This window comes from Camellia sinensis, chromosome 13, assembly GCF_055761805.1.
Source record: "Camellia sinensis isolate YWXY chromosome 13, ASM5576180v1, whole genome shotgun sequence".
NCBI lineage: Eukaryota > Viridiplantae > Streptophyta > Magnoliopsida > Ericales > Theaceae > Camellia > Camellia sinensis.
Genome location: NC_138973.1, coordinates 116,228,271 through 116,243,693, shown reverse-complemented (window position 1 = coordinate 116,243,693; position 15,423 = coordinate 116,228,271). Strand labels below are relative to the sequence as shown.

The 15,423-nt window shown below is 37.9% G+C and overlaps 1 protein-coding gene and 1 long non-coding RNA gene across 2 annotated transcripts in view; one reads left to right on the top strand and one right to left on the bottom strand.

Annotated features, from left to right (window-relative positions):
- LOC114313043 (receptor-like protein 6) overlaps positions 1-15,423 on the bottom strand; it is a 253,586-nt gene that overhangs the window by 37,666 nt on the left and 200,497 nt on the right. The window lies entirely within an intron of this gene.
- LOC114312399 (uncharacterized) lies at positions 6,093-12,123 on the top strand. Its single transcript, XR_014349438.1, has 3 exons — positions 6,093-6,596; positions 6,734-6,824; positions 11,804-12,123. It is a non-coding gene; the product is annotated as an uncharacterized LOC114312399 (long non-coding RNA).

Below are 15,423 nucleotides of genomic sequence, written 5' to 3'. Positions count from 1 at the left end.
CAAGGACTGGACACTGGGTTCAAGTCTGCTGCCGGTTGATGTATCAAAGATGCAAACCTCTGGCACTTCTCACACTTCTTGACATAGGCTTCAGCATCTTTCTGCATGTAGGGCCACCAGTACCCCTGAGTAATGGCCCTATGAGCAAGTGACCTGCCTCCAGCGTGGCTTCCACATACCCCTTCATGTATCTCGTACAGAAAATCTTCTATCTGTGCAGGATGCACACACTTCAGAAGGGGTCCAGTAAAAGATCTTTTGTAGAGATGTCCTTCTGTTGACAAACTGAATCTTGCTAACTTCAGTCTGATTTTGTGCGCTTTTTTACGATCATCTGGCAGCTTCCCATCTCTAAGGACTACTATTATTACATCCATCCAACTTGGTTCCATCTCCACATACATTGCTTCACGCTCTGTGTTCAGTTGTTCTATGCTTGGGCTTGACAAGTAGTCAACCATTATCGTTCTTGCCTCTCCAGGCTTCATTGCACTAGCCAGGTTGGCCAGAACATCATCACGGTTGTTGTCATCTTAGCTAACCTGCTATAATCGGCAATTTTGAAATAAGGCTATCAGTCTGCCCACTTCATTTGCATAGGTTGATATCCTTTCATCTCGGGCTGTGTATCCGCCTATTGCCTGGTTGACTATAAGCTGGGACTCACAGAAGACTATTACCTCGTCAGCTTCCATTGCTACTACCAGTTCTAATCCTACGATTAGTGCTTCATATTCTACTTTATTGTTTGAGGTCTTAAACCCTAAATGAATAGATTGTTCCAGTATCTGCCCATCTGGAGATACTAGCACTACTCTTGCCCCCACTCCTTGTCGGTTTGAACTTCTATCAACAAACAATCGGAATGAGTCGCCGATGTGAACACTGCAGGGCTTGAGTTTTTCTTCCTTCCTTTGTTCTGCTGTTCCCTGCTGGGTTTTGCCTTGTTCACTTGGACGTTGTATACCTCGGCTCAACGGAGCCCGATGTATAACGGCGTCTGGTGTGAATTCGGCCACAAAGTCGGCTAAGACTTGGCCTTTAATTGCTGTCCTGGGTTTGAATTCCAGGTCATATTGGCCCAAAGCTACTGCCCATCTGGCTATTCTTCCTGTCAGATCTCCCTGCTGTAACAGGGACCTCAAAGGATGTTCAGTTAACACCACAATTTTGTGGGCTTGAAAATAATGATTCAGCTTCTTGGAAGCCATTACTAAAGCCAGTGTTAACTTCTCAAAGGGTAGGTATCTGGTCTCTGCATCTGCCAGGGTTTTACTTACATAGTAAACTGTCGTTTGCTCTCCCTTTTCTTCTTTGACTATTACTGCACTCACTGCATGCTCTGAAACTGCCAAGTATAAGAACAACTCCTCTCCAGGTATTGGATTTGAGAGAACTGGGGCAGTAGTCAAATACTTCTTTAAGTCGGCCAAGGCGGCTTCGCACTCTTCTGTCCACAAGAAGTCTGTGGCTTTCTTCACTAAACTGAAGAAAGGTTTGCATTTGTTAGAGCTTCTGCTTATAAATCTATTCTGGGCTGCAGCCCTTCCAGTCAACATCTGCACTTGTTTTGCCGATGTTGGGCTCTTCAGCTCTAAGATGGCTTTGATCTGATCCGGGTTTGCCTCAATGCCCATTTTAGTTACCAAGTATCCTAAGAACTTACCGGACCCAACTCCAAATGCACACTTCGATGCATTGAGTTGGAGCTGATATGTTTTAAGAATGTCAAAAACTGCCTTTAAGTCTTCCAGATGACCCCAGGTTCTTTGGTCTTCACGACCATGTCATCTATGTATACCTCCACAGTTTTGCCAATTAAATGTCTGAACATGTTAGTCACCAATCTCTGGTAAGTTGCTCCTGCATTTTTCAATCCAAAAGGCATCACTCTGTAACCATACAGCCCTTTTGGGGTGATAAATGCAGTCTTCTCCTTATCTGGGGGGTACATGGCTATCTGATAGTACCCCCTGTAAATATCCAGGAAGCTCATCCTTCTATGCCTTGAAGTGACATCCACCAATTAGTTAATCTTGGGTAATAGGAAACTGTCTTTGGGACAAGTCTTGTTTAGGCTGGTAAAGTCTACACAGACCCTCTACTTACCATTCTTTTTTTTCACAACCACTGTGTTTGATAACAATGTTGGGTAATTTACCTCTCGAATGGCCCTGGCCTCCAGAAGTCTGTCCACTTCCTCTTCTACTGCCTCAACATGCATTAATGTCGGCCTCCTTGCTTGCTAGATGACAGGTTTGGCCGACCTGTTCACATTTAGTCTATGGTAAGTGACCTCGGGGTCAATGCCAGGCATCTTGTATGGTGTCCATGCAAACACCTCCAGATTTGCTCTCAGGAATGCCTCTAGCTGTTTTTCTTCTTCTTCTGCCAAGCCCGAGCCGAAAAGGAAGAAGCGTTCTTCGTCCTCTTGCTGGACAAGGATTTTCTTCAGGGCTTCCTCACTCTTCTTTGTTAGCTCTTTGTCGACATCCCCCAGGACTTCTACGTTCTTGTCTTCGATCTCTACTGTTTCTGCTTCTCGTATGTTGTAGGTAGATTTCATTACCGCCATAGAGCAATTCTTTGCCTGTAACTGATCCCCTCTGACCTCCTCTATTCTATGCTCTGTTGGGAACCGTAATAGCTAAAGCAATGTTGAGGGAACAACCCCCATTGCATGTAGCCATGGCCTTCCCAAGATAGCATTGTAAGGGGTGGGGGTGTCGATTATGGTGAACTCTGTTTTTATCTTCTTGGTGCCAGCTTGCACCTCTAAACTTGCTGCTCCCAAGGGCCACGTCGGCGTTCCATTGAACCCAACCATTGGGCCATTGGATTGCTCCAGATCATCTTGGTGAAGGCCAAGCTCCTTGTAACACCTGACATACATGATGTCACAAGAGCTGCCCTGGTCCACTAAGATGCGCTTCACTTGGCATTCTCCAATCTGGAGGGATATTACCAAGGCATCGTTGTGTGGATGTTGCACCGTCTCTAGGTCATCTTTAATAAAGGACACCACTGGTCACTGGTACTCGTCTGCCCTAGGTCTTTTCTACCGGGCCTGGTACACATACTGTAAGTGTTTTACCTTTTGAGTCTCCCTACGTATTTCATTCTCATTGACCTTCGAGTGAATCATATTGATCACTCGAGGTCTGCTTGCCTGCGGTTGTGGTGCTGGTCGGGGAGGCGGTGCTATCGGTGCCTGAGGTAGTCTTGCTTGTTCTTCCCTTGTCCTAGCCTCGTCTATAAGGTCTCTTAAATGACCTTGCCTTACCAGGTCTTCCAGATGTGCCTTTAGGGCTCTGCAACCCTGAGTCAGGTGCCCATCTTCGTTGTGGTAAGCACAGTGCTTGCCAAGGTTTCTTCCCATGAATTCACCAGGGGCCCTTATTGGTGCTCTGTAATAAGGCTGACTTTGGATTTTCTCCAAGACTTTGTAAATTGGGATTCGGAATACAGTTGTGACTGTCTGCGTAGCTCTTAATCCTGTCTCTTGCTTGTTGTTCCCGCCATTACCTCGGCCTCGCTTCGGCGAGCCGTTTCCCTTTTCTTGCTTCGATGCCTTTGTCCCCGACGTGTCTTCCTCGGCATTGGCATACTTCTCTATTTTGGCCATTAATTCTTCCATACTTTTTGGCAGTGTTTTTGCCAATGACTTTCGAAGCAAACAATCATCTTTTAGGCTGTTCTTAAAAGACACGACAGCCACCTCTTAGTTGCATTTTGATATTCGGTTGAATACCTCATAATACCTTTTGGCATAGGCCCTCAGGCTTTTGTCCTCGCCAATTTTCAGAGCCATCAGTGCGTCCACCCTTAATGGCTGTAGTTTGTTTGTCACGAATCTGGCCACAAACATCTTGGCTAGGCCTTCCTAGATTTTCACAGTTCCTTTCGACAACTTGTGAAACCAATCCGATGCAATTTCCCCGAAGGATGAGGGGAACACCTTGCAAAGCAACGGCTTGTTCCTAGTGTACAATGCCATCGAGTTCAGGTACAAACCGACGTGAAAGTTGGGGTCCGACTTACCACCGTATATCTGGAACCTCGACATACTGAACCTTTTTGGGGCCTCAAATTTGTCCAACTCTACTGAGAACGGTGTTCTTAGCTTAATCGGGGAGGTTACCTCGGCGTTTTGTTGCTTTCTCTGGAGGTAATCCCTCAGATCCTCTTGGTCCGTCCTGGAGCTCGGCTATCTCCGGATTTCAGCCTTTTCGGCGTGCTGCTTCCGGTGTCATTATGAGTCCTCTTGGACCTTTCTCCGTTAGTTGCGTCAAAACAGAGTTCCTTCCCTTCAACATGCCGATGTTCTTTGGGGTCAGTTTCTTTGGTACGATGCGTCCTCTGTGAATTTCCCTTCATTGACTCTCCTCGCCTAACCTCCCTTGAAGGGCGGTAAGAGTGTTCCTTGGTCCTGGTGTGCTGGCGGCTACAGGGACTGCTTTTTGCCCTCCCTTCTGGGCATTGTTCTTGGCCGCTAGAATTGACGTGTCTTGCAGCGGGAATGGTAGCTGCATGATGTTGTTTTGCATTATGAAATTGATGACCGTTTGTAGGTCCGCCAATTTGTCTGCCATTCCCTTCATCTCTTCGTCCCTCCGCAGGCATCTATCTTTCCATACCTAGAGGTCGTCTTCATTATAATACCCGCTTCGGTCTGATTTCTTTAGTACGTCACCTTCCTGGCCGACGTCTTTTTCTCCATGATTCTTATCACTAGTCTTTTCGTTGTAGTTGTCTTCTTCGATGTCAAGGTCAATATGTTTACCACTCCCAAGAGGGATATCGTCCCTAATCTTTTCTTTCCGTCCGTCGTTGGCCATCTATTCTACTATCTTTCCCACAAACGGCGCCAAATTGTGTGGGTTTATTTCTGACCACACTGCCAAACTAGTACTTAGCTAGAGAGCACCGACATAATAGATTAAACCCGAACGACTTGTCACAGAAAGAAGAGATTCCGGAGGTGGTTCGTCCACCCGGGAGCATTCCGACGATCAAGTTATTTATCTCTCAAAGATAGCAAAAGTGCTTAACTCACTATTCAGAATATAAAAAACGTACCTTAGACCCATGAGAGTGCCTCTCTTTTATAGCCAACACTGACCTAATCCCAATTGAAGCCTATCTTCAATGGACTTAGGATTATTGTTAATCTTGGACTCCCAGGAGGATTGGAATAAACTCTTTACGAGTCTCATCCTTACCCAAACTGAAGTCCTTTCCTATTCTAGGACTCTTGTCCCTTATCCGCTCATCCCTAATTCCGGTATTCTCGCAGATAACCTCGGCCTAGCCGAGATTACCTCGGTGTCATAATCAAGACACGTGGCACCTCGGCTGACACTTCGGTGCCACCTTGGCCACGTGTTGTTTTTAAAAAATTATGTCCCCACAATACATATTAATTATGACAAAATAAAATAATTTTAAAAATAAATTTTAAATTTTAAAATTTAATCTGAAGGCAGCGCAATGATAGGAATGGTTACAATTTTAAGAGATTGGGCGGTAGGTAGAGCTGCAAATGAAACGAGTTGTTCATGAACAACCTCGCCTCGGCTCGGCTCGTTAAAGACTTGGCTTGGTTCGGTTTGTTTAGCAAATGAGCCGAGCTCAAGCTCGACTATTAGGCTCGTTTAGTAAATAAGCCGAACTCGAGCTTGCATAAGCTCGACTTGTTTCTCGACTTATTTATTTTTATTTAAATTATATAATAAATATATTATTTATATATTAAATAATATAAAAATATATATATAAATGCATTATTTATATATTAAACAATATAAATAATATTTTTTACTTAAATATTTTTATTTAAATAATATAAATAATATTAAAAAAAATTTATCGAGCTGAGCCGAGCTGAACTCGAGTTTTATTAATGTTAACGAGTCGAGTCAAGTTCGAGTTTAATAAACGAGCTCAATAAATAAACAAGTAAAGATCGAACTTAACAAAACTCGACTCGATTCGGTTCATTTGCAACTCTATCGATAGGTAACTCGCTGTAGATGGTATTGAGGAAAAACAGGGACTTAAATAAAAGGAAGAAGCGGACCATTCATATAGACAAGGAATCAACGAAATCATATGAAACAAAAACGACTCTTCCCTCTCTCTCATAATGAGAGTCTCATTCCTTTTTCGGGGTTTACAACTATTTTTATTAATCATATCATTCCATATTAATCATATAAAAATACAACACAATGAGGGAGAGACGTTTTAAATATTAATAAAAAATTTATGCATTGTGTTTGTAGTTTTGGTAATCATATCATATCGGATGTGAATATATGAATTTTATGTGAGTCTACATCATATGAAACATTTTTATGACACGATATGAATTTTATGTGAATCTATACTACACGAAACATTTTTATTTGATAAAAATATTGGTAAAACATTGGATCCCTGCCATTACCCTATCAGATCTCGATCTCTCTCTCTTTTGTTTACTGAAGTTTGATGTATGAATTTATTTTCCAAGGCAGGCTGCTGCTAGGAAACAAAGCAAAGGACCCCTTTGAAATTTCTGTTTCCCCTAATTTATGCTCCTGTTCTTCCTCTCAGTAAGTAGTAGCTCTGGTTTTATTTTTATTTTTATTAATTTCTTTATGATGGTTCATTGTAAATTTACTAAATTGTATGTTTCTAATAATGGGTTTGATTCATTCAGTGTTTTAATCTTTGCGTTCTCAATTTTCAGTTCGAATTCAATTGCCACATAACCCTGTTTTGAGGGACCGTTTGTTCACTGTTGTGCTTGCTGGGGCATTTGCTCGTGGCTTTTACTTGATGTATCCTTTTTTGATTCACTGTTTTTTATTTTTATTTTTATTTTTTATTTATTTATTTTTTTGTTTTTGTTAATGTGATTAGGGTTATCTGAGACATGTTGCTAACTGGTTTCCCAAGGACCAGATTCACTGTCTGCTTATAATATTTCACAATTCATTGTTATTAAACAATAACCCATTTCAATTTTATACAGCATGATAATGCAAATATATATATATTTGGGATTAAAGGATTACTTTAAGTAATTAGATGTATAGTTGTAGGATTTTAAGTGTTAACCTTGCAGGCTTTGAAGTCATAAGGTGGGAAACCAACGCTAGGAATGGGGGCTTTGGACTACTTAATTTAGTAGATGCGAAAAAGTTTGGAATAACTTCAGAAATTGTTGAAACAAACTTGTTATTCCATGTTAAAATTTCAACATACAAAAAATTGGAAGTAAAGCAAGTGCTGAACTTTTTCTTGTTGCGACACACGTACACACACATAGACATTGGTTAGATAAAAAAGATTCTAAAGAACCTTTCAATATTTTTGCACTTAGCTCCAAAAACCAAATGACTTCCCTATGCTCAATCTTTAGTTGAAGAAGAGAAGGTTCTAATTTTTTATAATTTGAATGAGGGGCAAAGGGATGGATGGAGAAACATCTTTTTGTCTTGGAAGGGATTTATCAGCAATGTTTTTCCGCCTTCCTTTTTTTTTGGTTCCAATGGTGATGGGGGCTCTAAATAATGATGGAGGGGCTGTTTATTTTGGGGCTCTCCCAGCCACATACCCATGAATGCCCACCTTCCCAACATGGATAAAATTAAGATTGTTATCAAAATGTTACTTACCTTGTTAGGGACAATTCAGGTTGTGCAAATTGCTTCACAATAACATTGGTTTAGGATGTGTATCTTAAACAAATATTCATCTCATATATTGTGATATGTGAAGCTAATTTTTTCTCTAGTCCTCGTACTTGAGATAAGATGGATCTTCTTGTTACTCATTGAGCACTTTTTAGAGGCTCATTGCCAAAGAGAAGAAGAAGATAAATTTATCAAAAAAAAAAAAAAAAAGTGAAGAAGAAGATAAGAATTGAGTGGGTCTGATTTGTCACAAATTGCTCAACGAGTGGAATCACTTGAGACTGCTAATTGTAGAATCATTCATGTGACCAAGACACTTCCTTGATTGGGCTAGACAAATCAATCACTCTAGGAAAGAATACTTGCAAGATAATTTTTTGGATATCAACAACCTAATCTTATTATTCATCTTCATATGAATTTATAAGATTACAAATGTCTCTTAAATGCTAGATTCTTGGTATTCCACGCATAACAAGCACTAAATTTATTTAAGCACTTGACAATAACCTAGAAGTCTTTAAGGAATTTTCTTGAATCTTGATAACAACTTTTATATCACTTCAATGATTCTTGAAAACCAGAAGAGCTGACTAATTAAAATGTCTTATCACTTTTATAGATTATCACTTGATGCTCCTTCATTACTAGGTTGGGTATAAAAAGTTTGAATGTAATATCATTGAGAATAAATGAATTAATGCGTCAACGTCCTGAGGAGGTTAGGGAGCAATAAGGTCGTCCCAATTGGTGGTCGGGGACATTGAATGACCTTGCTCACGAGCAGGGTTTGAACCTTGCTACCCATTCCCTTCCCCTTCGGCTCTATTTGTTTTCCTCCATAGCCTATGAGATTGGATTAGCAATTATATAAGCCTTACAAGAAACATGTTTGGTTTGAGAAACGACCATGATGAGACTAGGAGTCCCATGGGATTAGGAATACCCTTCAATGAGGGGAGTAGCAATCCCATGGCGGAGGTGGTATTGCAAATTCAATCCTATGGGATTGGGGTTGAAATGACTATTTTGCCCGTTACTTTACAAAAACAATTGTCACTTTCTACATAATGAGGGCTTTTATGTAATTTCATAGATTTAATCTCAATCAATTAATATCACTATAATAGTACACAAACAAACACAATTTACCTTACACCTCCAACCTAATGCCGCCACAGTAGTAATCCCCACTCACTCAATGCCACCGTACTCATTATCTCATCCAATTTAATTCGGAAAACAAACGTTGCCTTAAAGTGTAATTTCTATATATTTTTTTTCTTGAATAAAAAAGAGCGGAGGGGGAGAGGGAGGGGGAGGGGGGGTCTTGAGGAGGTTATAAAAGAGCAAGAAAGAGAATTAGTGATCATAGACATTTCTAAATGTGGGTGGTGACCAATGAGTTAGTAGAGGCCAAGGAGGAGAGAATTAAGGTGTCTTTAGTGAGAAAGAGGATGGTAGAATAGGAGATGGACCATTGTTGGAAGAGTAGAGTAAGTAAGGGATGAACTTGCTTCAACACTTGCATTGGAGTCCCCTTATATAGGATGATGGACTGTTAGAGGCTAGCTTATCCAAGACCAAATGGCTGACTCTCCTTGATTTGACAAAATGAAGGCATCTCGCCTACCCTTATGTCATAGGATATAGATCTTGGGGTCTATGCTATGGACAACAACAGAGGTAGTTATGATATATTGGAGAATGTATCATAGAATGAGGTTGGTGGTAGGTATGATACACCTTACGTGGAGGGTATCACTTGTTGGTTCAACACCTTTGTTTCGTGAGAAAGGAGCAAGTCAAGTGACCTCGATAAACCCTTAACTATAGCCTCTAAACCACAATCCTCTATTGATTCTGCGCAATGTGTGCCTAGGCCTTGCTCCTAGCCTATGAAAACAAAGTGATAGCAATGGTTGTATTGATCATGAATTATATAAGACTCCCTAATAGAGGGTATAAGGCATAGGGGAGTCATGACCCAACAGAGGGTCTTTTTGATCAAGCCAAGAAGTGGTGTCAAGCTACTCAAGCCATGTTGCTATTGGGTTGGGGTGGCTGAGCAGAGATACCTTGACTTGAACGAGTGGAATTCATGGCCACGCCTTGAAATGACCTATGGGAATGAAGCATAAAGGGATCATGGTGTGATAGAGGAGCACTTGGCCGAACTAAGGGATTGTTGGGCCATGTTGCTAGTAGGGTGGCTGAGTGAAGGTACCTTGGCTCATCTGAGTATTGCTTTGTACCATGACTTGGGATTCCCAATCTTTGACTCGTCTACTATGTGCATTGGCATGTGACTAAGGCATTGAGCTTGTTAATGGGCTAAGGTACCATACTCGGTAATTCATGTCCCATGCTTAGGCTTGGGCACGACCTAATAGTTTATTTAGGAGATGTCGTGGCATTGCTGAGGGCTTGTTACATGGTCATATTCGTTAGACTAGGCTGACATGGAGCCCCCACAAAATGGGATAATCCAAATACCCACACTAAGAAGGTGTCATCTTGAGCACTTGTCAGATATATGTCCAAATGTATCATATTATTACTTAAATTTCTTTTGTAAACTTTTATACACTTAGGGAACACTCGTTTCCATCACTTAAACACAAATGAAATACATTGCAAGTTTGAAAAAAGTAACTTAGGATCCTATTTATACCTATTAATCTCTCATGCTCTAGTCCCTTTAATTTTAGGAATTCTAAAGTCCAATTCTAATATAGATATTTGGATATTTCTTTGTATTTCTTTTTCAATATGTAGAATGAGAAAAATGATTTCTTTACTAATTTGATAATAATAAAATGTATATATATTTTGTCATGCAAAAATGAAGAATAGTTATTTTTTTAATGTATACATATGAAAATTTTACCGAGTCGTGTCGTATCTTGATTTTCTATCTTGTAGTATCTTGTTTTTTTTCAAAAAAAAATTGCCGCGTTGTCCGTATTGTTGTACCCATGTTTTGTGTCCAAATCTATGCTTAATAAATAATTTTAAGAAGGTTTGCATTGTATTTATTGAGGATTCTTTGGTAATGTCCTTTGCAAAAAGGGTTTTGGTCTTAAACGGGCGTGTTAAATTGGGCAATTAATTATGGCATAAGGTTGGACCTGGAAGTTCTGACCTTTTTTGGAGGGAATTTGAAGTGTTAGGAGGGGATTTTGAGAAATGTGGTGAGTGGTGCCCTCATGCTTGTGGATTTTGAGAAAAGAGTGGAACAAATGTTCCTTTGAAGAAAGTAGAGATCCTTATTTTGGCTCAAGGGGAGCTCCAAGTTTTGATATAGTCTTTTGCTCATCTTTTGGGAGCTATTGCACTAGTTTTTGAGATCCAGTTTTTGGGTTTTTGTACAGGGTTGGTGTTTGACTGTATGTGATCGGTAAGTTCATGCTTAAGTGCTGTCCAAAGTGGGACAGGGCAGTTGGCCCAGTGGTGGATTTAGCTGTCCGTTGGAACAGTGAGAATGTTAGAGGTTCAGGGTTCGAATCGATGGAGAATCTTTCGTTATATTCTAACTTACTGACTCCCTAACATCCTATCATATGGGCAAAAAAAAAAGAAAAAAAAAAAAAAAAAGTGCTCTCCAAAGTGTACGGACTCATCTTAAGTTCCATAGTAGACTAGATGTCATTATTTTGTAGATGGACTGAATGTACAGTATTTGTGCAATAAAATATTGGGCAAATTACATATACACCCCTCCAGGTTTGGTTAAATTACAGATACCCCTGAGGTTTCGGAAATTACATCCCGCCCCCTGAGGTTTGTATTTTCATAACAATTTACCCCCTGAGGTTTATATTTCATAACAAATTACCCCCTAATTTCTTATGCAAATATAGCATTCAGGGGGGAATTCGTAATTTCTCAAACCTCAGGGGGTATCTGTAATTTTGTCAAACCTGGAGGGGTGTATATGTAATTTGCCCTAAAATATTGTATATACAAGATTGTTCAAAAAAAAAAAAAAAAATCCTGTGCTTGCAAGATCAAAGATGTTAACTCTCTTTGCTGCGTCTAAATATTTAAAAATGGTTCATATACTCTTGTATTTGATTGTCCGCATAATATTCTGTAATTTCCTTGATGTACATGTTCAGATCAGATCTCTACGATATCGAGAGCAAATGAACCTGCAGATGGTGGCTCGAGAAAACCATGGCTTACAGCTATTCTGAAACATCTTCCAGTTTGCAGATATCATATGCGGCTTGATACTCTGGCTACAACTTGAAACATTAAAGACATTTTTGAGGGTTATAGTTTTCTCATTCCTTTTCTTGTGGGCCAATAACTATGCTTTATATTACTTAGAAATGAAATAATTACCCTATCATTAAGCTGCTTTTGCTAATTTGTTAAGCTGTTAAGCTTTATTTTGGTCCTATCTGAAAAAAAAATAGAGCTTTATTTTGGAAAACTTATCTCTGTTTGAATTGCTGGATCAAGTAGCCACAGATTATATCGATATGCTATATCATTGCTGTGTGTTCAGATATGGGGTCCAGGAGAACACACTCGTCAAATTACTTGTTTGAGGTCAACTTGATTAGAGGAATCCATCAGCCACTAACCTACACAGCCTACCTTAACCATTGTCAAAAGTCATCGTAAATTCCTCAAAGCTAAATTTTCATTGCTGGATGGATGAACCTAGGAGTTTTTGTTGATAAGCCAACATAAAGTTCTTGTGCACACATGTTTGTGTATACTTTTTCTTTTCGTGAAGTTCTTGTTCCAGACCCCATTCTTAGTCAATGGACTGACTGATAGTTGAAGGGACAGGATCATGATTTTGACTTCTAGGAAAGCCTGTAAGTGAAGGAAGGAATTGCTGTAAGTTAAGATTTAAGTGAACTTGAGCCTGCTCCCAAACCGGATAAGGAACCGAAGTAAGCCAGTAGTTCAGTTTTGGTGCTTCAGTTCCAGTGCTTGTAGAAAGAGGTTGGTTTGTCAATTTAGTCGCTTTTTTTAAGGCTTAGGGAGAGCGTCGTGCGGTTACAAATCTCTGACTACACCATCCCAAACACCTCCTCCCCACTTATTTTCCCCTCTTTTGTTCATCAAAGCTAATGGTACAGGTTTATCCATCTATTTTGTAACTTCTGAGGCCTTTGTTACCTATTCCTTGAGCATGTTTCTTCAGATAATTTTGGCTAAGCTTGAGATTTGTTTGGTAGTTTTATTTTCTTGTGAGTTTTCTCTACTGTGCTGCTGCATGTCTTCTTGTACATTGATTATCCACACAAGGTAACTTTAGAAAACATGGCATCGATATTAAAGGACTGGATAAATGTTTATTTTCTTGTTTAGTTATTAAATGAACATAGTGCTGCATCTATTTGAGGAATTTGTTGGTTAAACTAATGTCATTGGGTTGACTTTTTCTTTTAGTCACATGGTAAGAAGTTAGATTATTACAACAGGCTGATGTTATTCTATTGACTCGATTTGAGATTTAACCTCAATCGCACTTAAGCATCCTCTTATGACCACTTGGACCTTGTGTACCCCATTTTGTTTATTCAAAGATCTTGAACAATGGCTGTTAAGAGGAGTGGTGTTAGGGACTCTATTTGATTGTTGAACTTAATTGATCTGCAGGTAACAGGGACTGTTCCTATCACCACAAGAGCACAAGATCTTCTATTGCAAAATTATTTGTCTAAGTCTGATGCAATTACAATCACATAATTTAATTGCTAATTTTAAAAATCAGATCATGGGACAGGATTCCACCTGGCCTACCCTTCTAGGCACGTAATGTTTTCAAAAATTTTAAGGTAAATTACAAATACACCTCTTGACGTTTGATTAAAATACGAATCACTTCTTGTGGTTTTGGAAATTACATTCTACCATTTGAGGTTTCTAATTTTATAACAAATCGTCTCTTTTATTAATAAATTATTAAGTCAATTAACAGTTTTTAATGATATTAGAAATATGTTTCAATTAATAATTTAAGTAATTTTATTATTGTATAGTAGAGCAATTATGAATTTTATTTTTTCAGTTAATTCTGTTACATAAAAAATTATGATCAGGGAGTATTCGTAATTTTTTAAATCACAAGGGGGCAATCTGTATTTTAAGAAAATCTTAGATGGTGTATTTATAATTTATTCAAAAATTTTATTTATTGGATCATGCCTTGGAATTTGTGTTTTAAAATTCTTGCATAATTTGATGGGTGATAATATTGAGATAGGAAGATATGTTCTTTGATCTTCAAGTGGCCGGTGGGGTTACTTGAATAAAAAAAAAAAAAAGAGCCTTATCTGATGTTAGACTTGGAAAAGGAGTGACAGGAAGTCTTTGGTGCCTAATAATAATTGAAGTATATAAAACTCAACACAAAAAGAGAGTTGATAGAAAGTCATTTTCTAATGAATAAATCAAATATTTTTTTCAAGGGTTGTCCTTTTAGTGATCTTACTGCTTGTTTCCCAACAGTATTAAAGAATGCAAGTGTTTTATTTAATTATATACGGTTAGGGTGTGCTTGTTTGGAAGGATTAGGTCATGTTTGTTTGGGTGGACATGAGCTTGGGATTGGACTAATAGTCCAATAAAATTATTAATCCGATGTTTGGTTAAACAATTGAAGTAGGGACTAATTATTTTAAACTTGACTATTAGTTAAGATAGGATACATAATCCAACGGATTTGTAGTCCTAGGACTATTAGTCATGGGAATGCTAATCCAGTCCGCCCAAACAAACATGGCCTTAGGGTGTGGAATTGGACAATTAATCTCACCAGATTAATAGTCTATTATTTATTTTTTATTTTTTTTGTTCCGAACTAATAGTGGCCCCGGACTATTAGTCCCATATTTGTGGGACTATTCTATCCCATGGAGGAGATGGGATTGTTTTCCTGGGATTGGTGTCCCAGGGGATTAGGTTCTAAAATGTCCATTTTACTTCTATACTATTACTTAGCAAACAATTAGAAAAGGGTAAAATAGTCTTTTGAACATTTATAAATTATTTTTTAGTATTGTTAATTTAAAATTATATATTAAATAAAAAATTTAAATTATAAATTATAAATTAAATTTAATTAAAAATAATAAACTATAAATTATGACCTTATAAATTAAATTTTTTTAGTGTTGTTAAAAAATTAAATTTACATATTAAATTAAATTATTTTTTTAGTATTGTTAATTTAAAATTATATATTAAATAAAAAATCTAAATTATAAATTAAATTTATTTAAAAATAATAAATTATAAATTATGGCCTTATAAATTAAATTTTTTTAGTGTTGTTGAAAATTTAATTTATATATTAAATAAAATTATTTTTTATTGTCGTTAATTTAAAATTATATATTAAATAAAAAATATAAATTATAAATTTAATTTAATTAAAAATAATAAATTAAAAATTATGGCCTTATAAATTAAATTTTTTTAGTGTTGTTAAATTATAAATTATAGATTACAAATTTAAAATTATATATTAAATAAAAATTATAAATTATAAGAGTAAAATAGTCTTTTGAATATTTATCCTTATCCAGTCGGTCTAACCAAACATTAGATTCACTAAAAATAGTCTAATTCAGACATCTAATCTCATGACTAAACAAACATAGGATATAAATCCAATCTAACCAAATAGTCCACGGACAATGTATTTCGAGACTAACAGTCCGATGAATTACAATCTCTCCTTATCCAGTCCGTTCAAACAAATACAGTCTCA